This window comes from Phoca vitulina, unplaced genomic scaffold (genome assembly GCF_004348235.1).
Source record: "Phoca vitulina isolate PV1807 unplaced genomic scaffold, GSC_HSeal_1.0 scaffold92, whole genome shotgun sequence".
In the NCBI taxonomy this organism is placed as follows: domain Eukaryota; kingdom Metazoa; phylum Chordata; class Mammalia; order Carnivora; family Phocidae; genus Phoca; species Phoca vitulina.
In genome coordinates, this window is record NW_022589795.1 from 1,757,103 (window position 1) to 1,770,791 (window position 13,689).

A 13,689-nucleotide genomic window follows, 5' to 3' on the forward strand; every position below is an offset into this window, starting at 1 on the left:
CTTTAATGTGCCTCCTGTACGCTATGAAGTTATTTTATTGCACTGTTAACAAAATTCCCCAAGTCTTGGATTTGGAAAAAGCCTTAAGTCAGATCCAGAATCCGTCAAGTGCCAAATTCCAGGGAGTGAAGCGGGGAATAAGTGCAAGAGACAAGTTTGCTGATTGCATTTGATTTAAAGGCCCTTCTACTGCTGCTTGCAAAGAGGAAGGTGGATTAAAAGAAATCTTTTTTTTTTGCAAGTCTCAGCGGCCCACTAGGGTCTGTAGCATAAAGAAAGACACACTCCAGAAAAAAATTATTTCTCTCTACCCAAAGCGACATTCTCACTTTCTCAGTAACTTAAAAAAACAGTCAGATTCTTCCTTCCGTTCTTTAACCCCGACTTACATGCCAATTAGCCACACTCTTCTCTAGGGGGGTTTCAAGTCGTTTTTCTCCACGGCAAAGGGAAGGCTCTTAGATAAGGTTCTTGAAGTTTTTCCAGGCCCCCTCACCTCCACCCACCTGCTTCCCCTACCCCAGCCGCCGAGGCCACGGCTCCTGTGAAATCTGGGGTGTGGAAATAGGAATCAGGGGGATTCTCGTTCCCAAAGGAGTTCTCTTTGGCAAACGATCACATGGTCTTCCAGGCCAGTGCCTGTCACAGAAGGGCCAACTGCCATTTCAATCGGTCCATCAGTCTACTTGATCCCCACGCCCTGCTGGTCTCTCAGGAGGGTTAATATAATTTCTGGGAGGATGACATTCCAAGCACACGGGCCAGAGCTCCCCTCCCACTGAATCTTTCCACGGCCCAGAGCCACGGGATCAGGGCCGAAATGCGCACGGACATAACTGTGTGCTGGCTGGTTCCAAAGACACCAGGAGGGCCCACGGGCCTCAGCCCTGCAGCCTGGAGGCCGCACACACACTCTCCATGAAACTGGCATCGGGCTTCTGGAACGGGCAGGGTGTTGGAGGCCAGGAGAGGAGACGGCATCACTGCCTAGAACCAGACTCATCTCTCTGCTTTGCCCGGGACTTAGCTGTCACACACACATTTCTCCTCTGGATCTCATGACTCTCCTATTACGGGTAAATTAAGCATTATGTTCTATATTTTACAAATGAAAATGAGGCTTAGCTCAGAAGGACACAGCTAAGAAAAGGCAGAACCAGGAGTCACCCTCAGGCATCCCCTCTGGGGCAGCTTGACACAGAGGAAGGAGCGTGGACTGTGGGGTTCGACAGGTGCGGGTTCAAATCCTGGCTCTGCCACTTCCCAGCTCCGTGCCCTGAGACACGTCACCCCATCTCTCTGAGCTTCTGTTTCCTCCTCTGGGATGATAGTCCTCGCTGACATTCGCCCAGTGACCTCAGCACCTCACACATATTCCCCCAAGGGATCCCCACAAAAGCACTGTGAGGCAGGCGCTTTTCTCATCAGCCCCGTGTTTCCGAAGAGGACTCGGAAGCACAGACAGGCTGGGTAACCTGCCCGGGGACACACAGCCAGGAGGTGGAGGACCCAGGATTCTAAACCCCGAGCAGCCTGGCCCCGCTGCATCGGAATGCCCACCCCACAAACATCTGAGCATCTAAAGGAGTCATTTCTGGGATGTGGAGCTCCGAGTAGGTGACAGATAAACACGGTCCCTTCCTCGCCTATCTCGTTCTCCTTAACTCAAGGATTCCCAAAAGAGACTGCGAGGGAGGAGCGCTGAGGAAATTCTACTGCACAGCCTCGTGCTGTCCCTCGAGGGGCTCCAGGCTGTGGGAGCTCTAGAAGAATCCACAGGAGGCTGGGAGGAAGCCCTGGCTTGTTGTCAGCTTCCCCAGGAAAACCTTCCCGGGGGGCCTGGCCCCGCGGCTGTAACCGGACTCCTGCTCCGGCCTCCTCTGCAGCTGGCCTGGGGGAGCCCGGCCGCGGGGAGGCCCGGCCCGGGGAGGCCCAGCCGCGGCCCCTGGAAGGGGTGGGCCGAGGGGTCAGGGGGGCAGCGAGAGGGGCGCGGCAGGGCTGCGGTGCGCTCCTCTGGGCCCGGCACCCCCCTGCACCCCGGCGCCCGCGCAGCTGCCCGCGTCTGTCAGCCGCCCCGCGGGGCGCGGCCGGGGGCCCGCTGGCCTCTACATCTTCCTGACAGGCCCCTCTTCGGAGGCCAGGAAAAAACAACAGTCCCTCCCCTCACGGCAGCCCATTTGTTAGCTGAAGGCCGGGCACCAGCACCTTTAACCTCCTCAAAGTCAGCATTTCCCCCTCCAGGCCCCGCAGGCCCCCAGACAGAGATGGATGGAAGTGGCTGTTTGTGGAAAAAAAGCCCTGAGGCTACACGGCCAAGGGGAGCAGGGTTTTCAGGAAGGGAGGGGACCCCGCTTCTGGTTGTTGTTGGGGTGGCAGGAGGAGGAAGAGGAAAAGCGTGCGTCAGGAGGATGGTCGGCCGGGCCACACCTGAGCCACCCCAAGGAGCTTTTGGAATTTCCCCCATTGTGTGCGACAAGCAGGCTTGTCCTTGGCGCCATGGACCTGCTTCCGGTGCGTGCTAGGCCACCCCACCCAGGTGTCCGAGGGGAGCCTGGGGCCCGGGGGCACGAGCCTGGGCACGAGGAGGGGCCTGGCCCTCCAACAGCTCTGTGGTCTCAGGCAAGTCACATCCCTCTTGTGGGCCTCAGTTTCCTCACTGGCAAGAGGGAGAGGACAGTTCCAGCCTCGTGTGGCTGTTGTGGGGATAAATGAACGGATGCTGTGACCAGAGCTGGCTGACAGAAACGGGTGGCGCACGTGAGGATCATTATGCCTTCTCTTTCCTTACTCTGCTGGAACACTGGGCAGGTCACGTCTCCTTGGAGGATGAAGACGGCCCAGCCTAGCCCCTCAATACCACCTTCTTCTTCTCCTCCTCCTTTTCCTCCTCCTCCTTCTTACTTTTAGATTTATTTTATTTATTTTGAGAGATAGAAAGAGAGCAGGGGGAGGGGCAGAGGAAGAGGGAGAAAAGTCCCCAAGCAGACTCCCCACTGAGCCTGGAGCCCAACGCAGGGCACCTGAGATCATGACCTGAGCTGAAACCAAGAGTCAGAGGCTCAACTGACTGAGCCACCCAGGCACCCCTCAATACCTTTTTCTATGGCAACACAACGGAGGGTCATGATCTTGGCCTTGGGAACCAGGAGAGTCTGGGTTCAAATCCCAGCTCAGCCATAAATAAGCAGAATGGCTTTGAGCAACTCACTTTATCACTTGAGCCTCAGTTTCTTCATCTGTAAAGTGGGAATAAACTTTTCCTTCCTTCTCCATTAAGTTGATGAGAGAAGTGTTTGAGGTGACCTAGGAAAGCTTTCGCCATTGTCTGGCTTACAGTTTTTAGTGGTAGTATCTGGATCATAATGATGTTGACGATGATGACCCTGTGGTTATTGTCTTAAAGACAACTCCAGAAGACCCTGGGAAATATTTATACGCCACCCCAGGGGACAAGATGAAGCCATTAGCCTTCACTCACATAGTAGAACATGTATATTGGACAAGGCAGCTGTTCCTGAGCAAGACCTCGAGGGATGGGACAGGAGACAGACAAGTTCTGAATATGGCAGCAATCATTCTGAATAAGGATGTTTACTCCCAGGCCTGGGATTTATCTGGAATGTGGATGCCCTTTGCTTCTCAGAAGGCTTTTTAAAAAAGATTTTATTTATTTTATTTGAGAGAGAGTGCATGCGAGTGGGGTGGAAGAGCAGAGGGAGGGGAAGAGAGAGAATCTCAAGCAGACTCCCCGCTGAGTGCAGAGCCAACCCCGAGATCATGACCTGAGCTCAAGAGGCAGACGCTTAACCGACTGGGCCAGCCAGGCGCCCCGCTTCTCAGAAGGTTTGAGACAGCACGGTTACCACTGTCCTATGGGACCTTTGTGAGACTCGGATAATAGGATGGTTGGGAGAGAAGTGAATAAAGCACAGAGTACAGTTCTCACGACTGTCACAGATGCCCCCGTGAAGCCTGTCAGGTGGGACCAAGACATCCCCCCCGGGGAACCAACGATGGGGCCTTTCCCTACGTCCCCGATAACACTGAGTTTAATAGAGCCAGCTACTTCAGATGAGAGTTTTCTCTTGTGCTCATATCCTTTCAACCTGTGGTGCTGCCCATCCCTTGTCTGCTCCCAGGAATGTGGCTGGAGGACTGGAAAACACAATAGTACCCACCGCGGCCTGTATTGGAGCCCTGGCTCTTGGTGACCTCAGTTTCCCCAACTGAAAAGTGGCAGCTCAGCGAATAGAGGATGTGCAGGAGGACATTCAGGAGGTGCTCAGGAAACAGACCCCTTTCTGAAGGAGTCCGGGGGCCTGCTGACTTGTACAGGTGCAGGACGGGGCTCCCGGCAGGGAGTAGTAGAGTCAGCTTTATCAGAATAACAGGAGAGGAAACGCACGGAGACTGAGGTGGCAGTCCAGCCAGGGATGGCCACTCCTCCAAGTCATCAGGGGCCCACGCGCCGTCACTCTTTCTGCCTCCTGCCCCCACGGGCCCCCTCATCCAGCTGGAGGTTCACGCTCAGCTGTCATGTTGGCATTTCAAGTGGCAGGAAGGAGGGAGGACCAACGAGAGTGCCTCGTCTCTCTGCCCCATTCAAGGGGGCTTTCTGGAAGTCCTGGTCAACAACTGCTCTTCAGCCCCTTGGCCAGCACCCGTCACTTGGCCACCTGTAGTCTCAAGGTAGGCTGGCCCCCCAACCCTGGCCTCTTCTTCCCCGGCAGAGCCCCTCCTTCCTCGGAGAAAGGAGCTAAGGTAGAGCAGCTGGAGAAAATACAGGGCGCCCAGTGGGTATATCCCATGCAACATTTGGGACACACTTAGGCTAAACATTATTTGTTGCTTACCCGAAATTCGAATTTAACTGGGCATCCTTCCCGCGCCCCCTCCCTGCCCCGCCCAAATCTGGCAACCCTCATCTAAGGTCAAACTCATCTTTGGGCTGGTGAGGGCTCTGGCCTTACCTTTGGAGCCAAGATACATGCACTTTAACCGAAGGCTCTGGAAGGAGCGTTACAGGGAGCCTGCCAGGGGGAGGGGCGGCGGGCCATCAGGTAGGTCTGCCTTTGGCGGCGGCTATCTAGCTGTTGGAGGAGCCCAGGGTCCCCCAGGAAGGTTTCCCTTGGAGGAGTGAGACAAAGCAGCAGGGAGGAGGAAGGGCCTGCAGGTGGAGGGCGTGAGGACAAAGGTGAGCGCCCCTGGGCAGGAAGCGCTGAAAGAGAGAAGGAGGGCCGCCGTGGGGCTGGGCAGGGCGCCAGCCTGCGAGACTCCAGAGCCACCCACTTCCCGGGGTGCACTTTTCCAGCCCGCGCTTGTGAAGCAGCGGTGCCATTATTGGGGAGGGGGGAAGCAGCTAACCAGATAGGACAGCAAACTGGGGATTTATGTGGTGTGGGAACAGCTCCGGTTTCCCTCACTGTTTATCCAGCAGTATTTTTTAAAACAGAAATCAGCACGCGGGTAACCCCAGCTGTGAGTTGTTGGCTCTGGCTGTGAGGGCTGCGTGGGTGGGGGGGTCCCCTCCACAGTGCTCTGCTCTGCATGGGCCTGGAGGTTGCTGAAGGAATGTGCCTCTCCCCAGCCAGGGTCCAGGTGGGAAGGTGGCTCTGGCCAGGTCCCTGACGGCTCTCTGTTCCCTGGGATGAAGGCCGGCATCCCCGGGGCAGCTGGGATGGGTCAAGGGCCTTACGGATCACACGGTCTAAGGGTCATGAACCCACGTGGGGCCAGGCAAGTAAACACAAGCTAGGGAAGCCAGCCAAGGGGGGAGGGAGGGGGGGTGCAATGAGAGATGGAGGGGCCGCCGCAGCTCATTGGCACTGCCAATTTTGCCCGGCAAGAACGTAGTCCTATTTTTGCCATTAAAAAAAAAAAAAAAAGAGCCATGATTCTCGATTTTTACAGGTAATCTCTCAATTTTTTAAATGTTGCTAATGACTTTCAAACCCTACTGGTCAATTAAGAAAGGCCTTTGGGCACGATTTAGTTCTCGAACTGCCAGGCTCTGGTCTTCTCCAAGTCGGCCTGCTCCCCATTTTACAGATGATAAAGCTGAGGTCCAGGGCTGCACCAGTTGCCGTTGGGAAAACCGTGGGTCCAGGAAACCTGTCCTGTGCTCTTTGCTCAAACTAGCAGTCTTGCTGGCCGAGCCCGCAGTCTTCCCAAGCAGTTCTCAAGTGCTTCCTGAACACCCCTCATTTGTATAGACATGCCATTTACAAACACACCCATAACCTACTTGATTCTGGCAATGACGATGAGGGAGCAGGTCTGGCGTTAATTCCATTTTTTACGGATGAGGAAACCGAGGCTAGAGAACCTAGGGGGCTGGCAGAGTCATCCTGTCAGGAAGGAACCAGAGTCTCCAATTCTAGATCTACAATTTTCCAGCCCCAAACCCTGTCATCCTTGGGGGATACGGCCCGAGCTGGATAATAAACTCCTCCTACAGGGAACAGAAAATGGATGGGGTACTTGGGTAAACGGAATATTCTTCGTAACTTAAAGTTAATTGAAAATCCATAGGTTATCAATTTTCCAAGCAAGAGAATAGAAGGTATTTCAAAGAGCAATTATACGAGGCATGGTTTAATCTTTCTTTGATGATTCTGACGGAATGTAATGCCTCAGGGCATCGTTATGAACACCAATAATTACTGCGTAGGGCTGGGAGACAAGCTCTCATCCATCCCCCCTGGCTGTTTGGGGCGGAGAGCACGGAGAGCACATGTCTGTTTTACGCGGCTGGCTCCGTCTTTGTTTGTTTCAGGGCAAGCGCCGTGTCCCAGCCGGGATCTTGCCAACCTTCCTCTTCTTCTCCTGTACAACGGGGCTAATGCTGACTTCCTCCTGTACTCACCGTACAAGCTTCTACCTAACAAAGGGGCTCCGATCTCTCACAGCAGAGTGGGAAGGAGCTTCCCATCATAGTGTGTACTGGCTTTATTTTACTGCGGAGGAGGCTGAGGCCCAGAGAAGTGAGGGTCTTGTCCAAGGTCACTGCTAGAATGTCGGTTTTCGACTTCCTAGACTTTCCCGAACACCACGCCGAGGCCGAAGAGACCTATGGGAACGGAAAGATTAACATGGTGACAGATGCAAACAGAGATGCCTGGGAGCTCTCTGGCCACAGAGAGGCGAAGGTCAGAGCGCCCCAGACCTCAGGAGAGGGGCTGCTCTAGTCCAGAGAGGAGGCGAACCCACCATGAGGTTTATGGTTTCATGAATGTCAGAGCATTTTAAAATGTGGTAATTTCGATTGTGCAGCCTCCCAGGGCCTCTCTTCTTTTAATTGAAGAAATAAACAATGCCCCCTAAGGCACGCTCGGCCGCGGAGAAAGGCAGGTGCAGTGTCGCCAAGGAGGGCAGCAGCCTGGCAGGACTCTAGTCACGGAGGAGGAAATAGAGAGCAAGCTGGCTTTGCCTGAGCCCCAGGACAGGCAGGTCACAAGGGGTACGCCACACACCTAAGCACGTGTACACATGCACACACCTCCTGCCTGGGCCCTGAGAGTCCCTATATAGAGCCCAGATAGTCGGGCCACATGTCACACAAAATCCGAATACAGAAAGGCTCAGGGCACCAGCGCCCACATGTGTGTCCGTGAGTCCATGACAGATGCTCTGGGAGATGGTACTAAGTGTACTTGCTCACCCTGATGGCAGCGCCCCTGTCATCTGGGCAGAAAGACCCCTGCAGGGGCTGGGACGGACACACACACACACACACACACACCCGGCACAGCTACAAATGCTCCATCAGGGTCCTCCCAACCACACGCACACACAGCTAGACGTGCTAGGAGGCACAGCAGGACAGAAGTGTCCCCGCATCCTTCTCCCTCTACACAAGGGAAGGTCTGCTGTCACCAGGTGCCATGGGGTACCGTTTCATCAGTCCAAACGCTCAGACAGTGGGACACAGAGATGAGCTCTGAGCCACTGATGTCACAGGCTCTCTTGTCTCTCACACGCGCACGCGCGCGCGCACACACACACACGTGCATACACGGATGCACGTCCTCAGCCTTGGCTTAGTCTGAGTGCCGATATGAGGTTACATTTTCCAGCAGCAACAGTATTTGTTCGCTTAACTCACATCACAGCTCCCACATTTGGTGCCCAGTCAATGTCCCACTTCTTGGACCTTTGAAGCTTCTCACACCCTGATCCAAGGGTCTTGCCTCACAGCCTCTGGAAGAGCCTTCACCTACGCTGCGAGGAGGAGGAAGAAAAACTGGTTCCAGGGTTTAAGGCTGAAACATTTTAGCGCTAGGAACAAAACGATGAGCCCTGGGGCGCCACCTGGTGGGCTGAAGTAGAATGGCAGCACATTCTGCAACGGGCCCAGGCCTAAGCTTCTGCCTCTTCCAGAGTGTGAGGACCTGCTCCTGACCCTAGATGGTGCGGAAAGGACGGGGTGTCAAGCTTCTATGGCCCTTGTGGCCTCAGCTGCATGAAGACCTGGAGGGCGGGGAGAGAGTTACCTGCAGGTTACCGAACCCCTCCCCTCCAACACAGCCTCAGACTTCTGTCTGCCCCCATTTCTCTTTTCTGGATTTTAAATGGAAGACATGTGAAAGTCCGTGGGCTGGACTGGCTGTCCTCACTACAGGCCTTTGATCTTCCCCTGCCAGTGAGACCCAGTGGCACAGCTGGAAGGCAGATGCTAGCAGAACCTGCCTTTGCCCTGTTCATGCCCACGCAGGCCCAGGAAATCACCTGCAACAGCACTTACGGTAAGCAGGCATCTCTAATGTGGAAAAAGGAATTCCTGTCCCAGTAAATTCAAGGACCAGGTTTGAGAATTAAACATGATGATGTATTTTTCTGTTTTAAAATGCTGCGATGTGACCAAAGGAGCTTGGGGGTAATCTCTGCTTTCTTAGGTAGACCAGCAAAGGGTGGCCACATCTTCCCCCCGAATCTCGTGGTGTGACTCTTGGGCTAGAGGAAGTCTTCCCTGGGTACAGGGTTGGCTTGGCCAAGGAGCCCCTGATCCATGCGAACTGTTTGAGATTCTCTGACTCCTCCTTCCTTGGTTCCACAGCCCCTCACTGAGAGCCTTCCTCCCTGAAGGCAGGGGATGAATGAGCGGTCGTGTGGCCTGCATGGGGTGTGGGGGTCAGGGCCCTCCTGGAGGGCTGTCGGGATGGGTGTAGCATGATCCGATCTCCATGTTGGAAAAATCTGGTAGAAACAAGAATGTTTCCATGCATCAGGGTGTAGAAGTTTCAGGGCCCAACTAAACTCAGAGTCTGAAAGGCTCCAGTGACTACTTTCCCCGGGCAGCGCTGGCCTGGGAAGGTCCAGGGAGGGTGGGGCTGGAGCAGGGCCAGGAAGGAGGGGTAGGACCTGGGAGGCCCAGAGGAGGGAGGAAAGTGTGTGAGCTCTAGGTGGTAGGGGTGTGTCGGGAGGGATGGGAAAGAACAAAGCAAGAATGCGCACGGGGCAGCCTAAAGTCGGGCAGTGCGGAACAGGAACAAAACCGGAAGGGAAGGTTCAGGGTCCCCGAGAGCCAGAGTGCAGGATGGAGAATTTGGAGAAGGAGTCTGGAGGGCAATGGAAGGGGAGGTGGTGGTGGTGGGGGGTGTGAGTGTTTGCACCGGGCACTGGGCTGCCCCAGAGTGAGCTAGGGGAGGCAGGACCTGCAGGGGGCAGGGGAAGAGGAGCCTCGCAGGCGAGGAGGCCGTTGGGGAATCAGGGCGAGAAATGGCCTGCGGTGGGCTGCTGCAAGTGGGGAGCAGAAGGCGGCGGGGGACTCGAGGGGCTCAGAGGACTCTGAAGGAGGCTGGGAGCACTCTGTCTTTTCATGCTCCCTGGAGAAACGCCTATGGGTTCAACAGGTCTCTAGGATTTGGCACTGGAATGTCCCTGGGCTGGCAGCAAGCTCCTTAAATTACCGCCAGACCTGGATTCTCTAGGTCTCGGGGTTTCATATAAATTCAGGGCCGGGGGGGGCACCTGTGTTTGGACCAGAGCAGTCTGGCCTGCCCTGAACGGAGTCACTGAAGAGCACATCGAACTTGCAGAGCAATCAAATCCAGGCAGAAGGAGGGGCCGGAGGGCAGAGTCACACACACACACACACACACACACACACACACACCCGGGGCCCAGCGTGAGATGAAAGACTCACAAAGGAGCAGCTCACACTCCTCTGGCCGCTAACACGTTTTGCTTTTCTTTTTTCACTATCTCCCTCCCTCCTTCTTTCTTTCTTGACTTGGGAATCAGCAAAGAAAGTTCAAAGCCTGGCTTTGCCCATCACCGGCTGTGTGACCAGGGTCAGGCCCTGCGACGGCGTGGAGCCTCCTGACTTCCCGAGCCCCACTGGCTGGGGCTGGAGGACATGCTGAAGCCCACCTCGCTGCAGAATCCAAGAGCTGTTACCACGCTCCAGAGCTCTTTAGCTCCTTGCTTAGAAACCTTTCCTCGGGGCGCCTGGGAGGCTCAGTCGGTTAAGCGTCTGTCTTGGGCTCAGGTCATGATCCCGGGGTCCTGGGACGGAGCCTGGGACTGAGCCTGGGATGGATCCTGGGATGGATCCTGGGATGGAGCCCCTTGTCCGCTCCTTGCTCAGCGGGGAGCCTGTTTCTCACTCTCCCTCTGCTGCTCCCCCTGCTTGTGCTCTCTCTGTCAAATAAATAAATAAAATCTTAAAAACAACAACAAAGCTTTTCTCCTCTGATAGAGACCTTGTCCCTTGTGCTTCTGTGCTCTTGTCTCAGAGGGGTCAGTGAAAGGTTAAGGTGAAAGGTTATAATAGTCATGCTGCTCCTGGTACCCTGGGGTGAACCAGAGTCCCAGGCAGCTCCCGCGGGAGGCTCAGAGGCCCCTTTGGTCCCTCAGTTACTCCCCGCAGACTTCTAGAGGGTAGATGTGTCCCTTCCCTTGGGTTTTCTGAAATGGCAGAGGACGCCCCTTCCTCTCCTCCACACATACCGCCTGCAGGGACTCAGGGATCCGGGGCGCCCTAACCCTGCGATTTCAGCAGAGGCCCCGAGAAATCCTCAGCCTTTCCATCACCGACCAGAATGGGAGCCAGGCCCGCGGAAAGGCACCTCCCTGTTGCTGCGGCTGGCGTGATATGTCCAGGGGCTGTAGGCGGTGCTGTCCAGGGCACGTCCGGTTTCTGGATGCAAGAGAAACGCCCTGGCAGGGTTTGGCCCCCGCCTGCCCACAGACTGGCTCCAGGGTGGCCTCCGAGAGAGGAGCCCCGGGTCCCAGGGGTCCCGGCTCCAGGCAAAGCCGCCTTCAGGGCGAGTGGGCCGACTCCGGGCCCCACGGCCGCCCACAGCCCCTGATCGCCCTCTGTCGGCCGAGCCTAGACCTGCAGCCCCGCCGGGCCTTCGTCTGTGGGCAAACACGGCAGGAATCAGGGAGCAGCACCTACACCACGGGAGTGAGGACCCACCTGGACCATGGTCCCCTTTTAGCTGCATGACCTGGGGCAAGCTAATTGGCCTCTCAGAGTCCTACCTGTGGAGTGGGAATAATAGTTGCACCTTTTCAGGGTCAGCCTGCAGATTACGTAGAACATACGGAAAGCACCTAGCACACAGTAGGTGATTTTTAATGGCAGTTATTATGAATAATGTCCATCTCACGTGTTGGCTGTGAAAGAGATGAGGTCCCAGAAGGCTCCTTATAAAGGTCAAATAATAAGCAAATGTTGATGTGAGGCAGCTGGTGTATTACTAATACTTCCTGAGGCGGTAGGCCTTCTGGGGGCGGTCAGGAGTCATCCTCTGTTTTATTATGGACACTGGTCTGTTCTTGTGTTCTTTCTTTTATTTGCTGCTTATTCTGGGGGTGGTGGGGGTGGGGAGGGCATGACTCCAACAGGATAGGGTACACATCTCACCTCCCAGGGACAGTTTGAAGACCAGCTCCCCCCCGCCCCGGCCCCACTCCCCAGCTTTTAGGGAAGGGCAGTTATCTGCTGCTAATGATTTGCATTTGGCTTTTAATGGGTCATCAAGATATACTGAGAAAGACACAGAAATGTGGCTGGCCAAGAGGGTGTGGGGTGGGACCTCAGGGGAGAATAAGGGGAAGATGAGTAAGCAAGGGGGTGCTGGAACTGGGGACAGATGAGGTGAGATGGTTCACAAGGCCTCTTCCTGAGTCAGGAAGGGCTGGTGAGTGGACAGTGAGAAGGACCAGTGAGGACACTTTTGCCAGAGTCATCACCAGCCAGTGGTCATGGCCCTGCCATTGGATTATTGTCCAGTCCATGCCCAGGATGGGAAGTTGGCTCTCTCTTCACCCATTACCTGGACCCTTAGAGCCCTAAAGCAAGCTGCAGGTGTGGAGAGGAGTCCCCACACCTGTGCTTGGGATGAGGGCTCCGGGGAACAGGGGGGAACCCTCTTACAGGTCTTCTGGAGGGTCTTCCTCAAGGGCTGAGCCCCCTGGGGAGGAAGGCTCATGCCTTCATTGGCAGTGCTCCAAAAGCAGTCCCACCCCAGGGAAGGGCTAGAGGGTGATGGGGGGCAGCTGGGTGAGGCTGAGAGTGTGAGGAGGGAAGAGACGGGAGAAGAGAGGAGGAGGGTGGAGGGAGAAGGAGGGAGGGTGTTTATGTTCATCCTCAGAGAGTGTGGGGAGAGGCCAGGCCTATCTGCTGCACCTCCACCATTCGCTAGCTCTGTTGGGGTGCGCAGATGGCCCGGGCTTGGGCCACACCAGAGCGGCCTTCCCGCCCCTTCTCTCTGTTCCTCGGAGAACTGGCCCAGAGAGACTTTCCTTCAGAGAATAAAATGGCTGGCTGGTGGGGAAAGACACCGCAGAGGGAAGGGAGCACAAGTCTGCTGCCCTGAGTATTAATATGATTTAGGAGAGACACAGGTCACCGTCTCATGACTGAAAGCCATCCTGAAATGAAGGTTTGCAGCTATTTCTAGGCAGAACTGTATGATGAGATAAAATAGCTCAACTCCTGACCATTAAGTCATGAAGGCCATGGCCATCGTAAATCTCGGTCTCTGCAGCCCTCTCTGTGCTGCCTGGAAGCACAGCCCAGCCAGTGTCCGCTGCTTTGGGGGGACCCTTATCCATCCCAGCAGTGACTCTGCGGACCGGGCAGACTTCAGTGGCGAGGATTCTAAGGGCCCCTGAAAGCCATCCTGCATACTCACTATTCTTTCCTGGATGATCTAGAAGTCTTCCAGTTCTGTACCAGCTCAAATCCTTCACAACTCACATCAGACAAGCTGGCCCTGCCACTTACATGTCCCATCACTTTGGGTAAGTAAGCTTCTCTTCCTGAATCTTAGTTTCTTCGTATTAGAGCATGAACAACAATAGCTCCCAGACAAGGTTGTTTGTGAGGGTGGAATGAAATAATCATAGAGCGCATCCTGCTACAAAACATGCCTTGTGTCCTTTTCTTACAAAGCCTGGCTCAAGTTCTGTCCCCTTTTCCTGCGCGTCCTTCCCCTATTGTCTCCCTGGCCAAGTCCTACCCATCCGAAAGGGCCTCCTCCCTCGGGGGGAGGGGGTTTTCCTGACTCACCCAAGTACCACTGAGCTCCTGCTTCTTTCCATGATGGCATTTAAGACCCTTTGGTATGGTGGCCTTAAGACTTAGAGGCAAGGTAACTCGGAAGAATGAAATGACTGGGTTTGCTTTGTGTTTGAGGAGCTGGGAAAGGGAGATGGAGTTAGAGAAGGTAGTGGTTA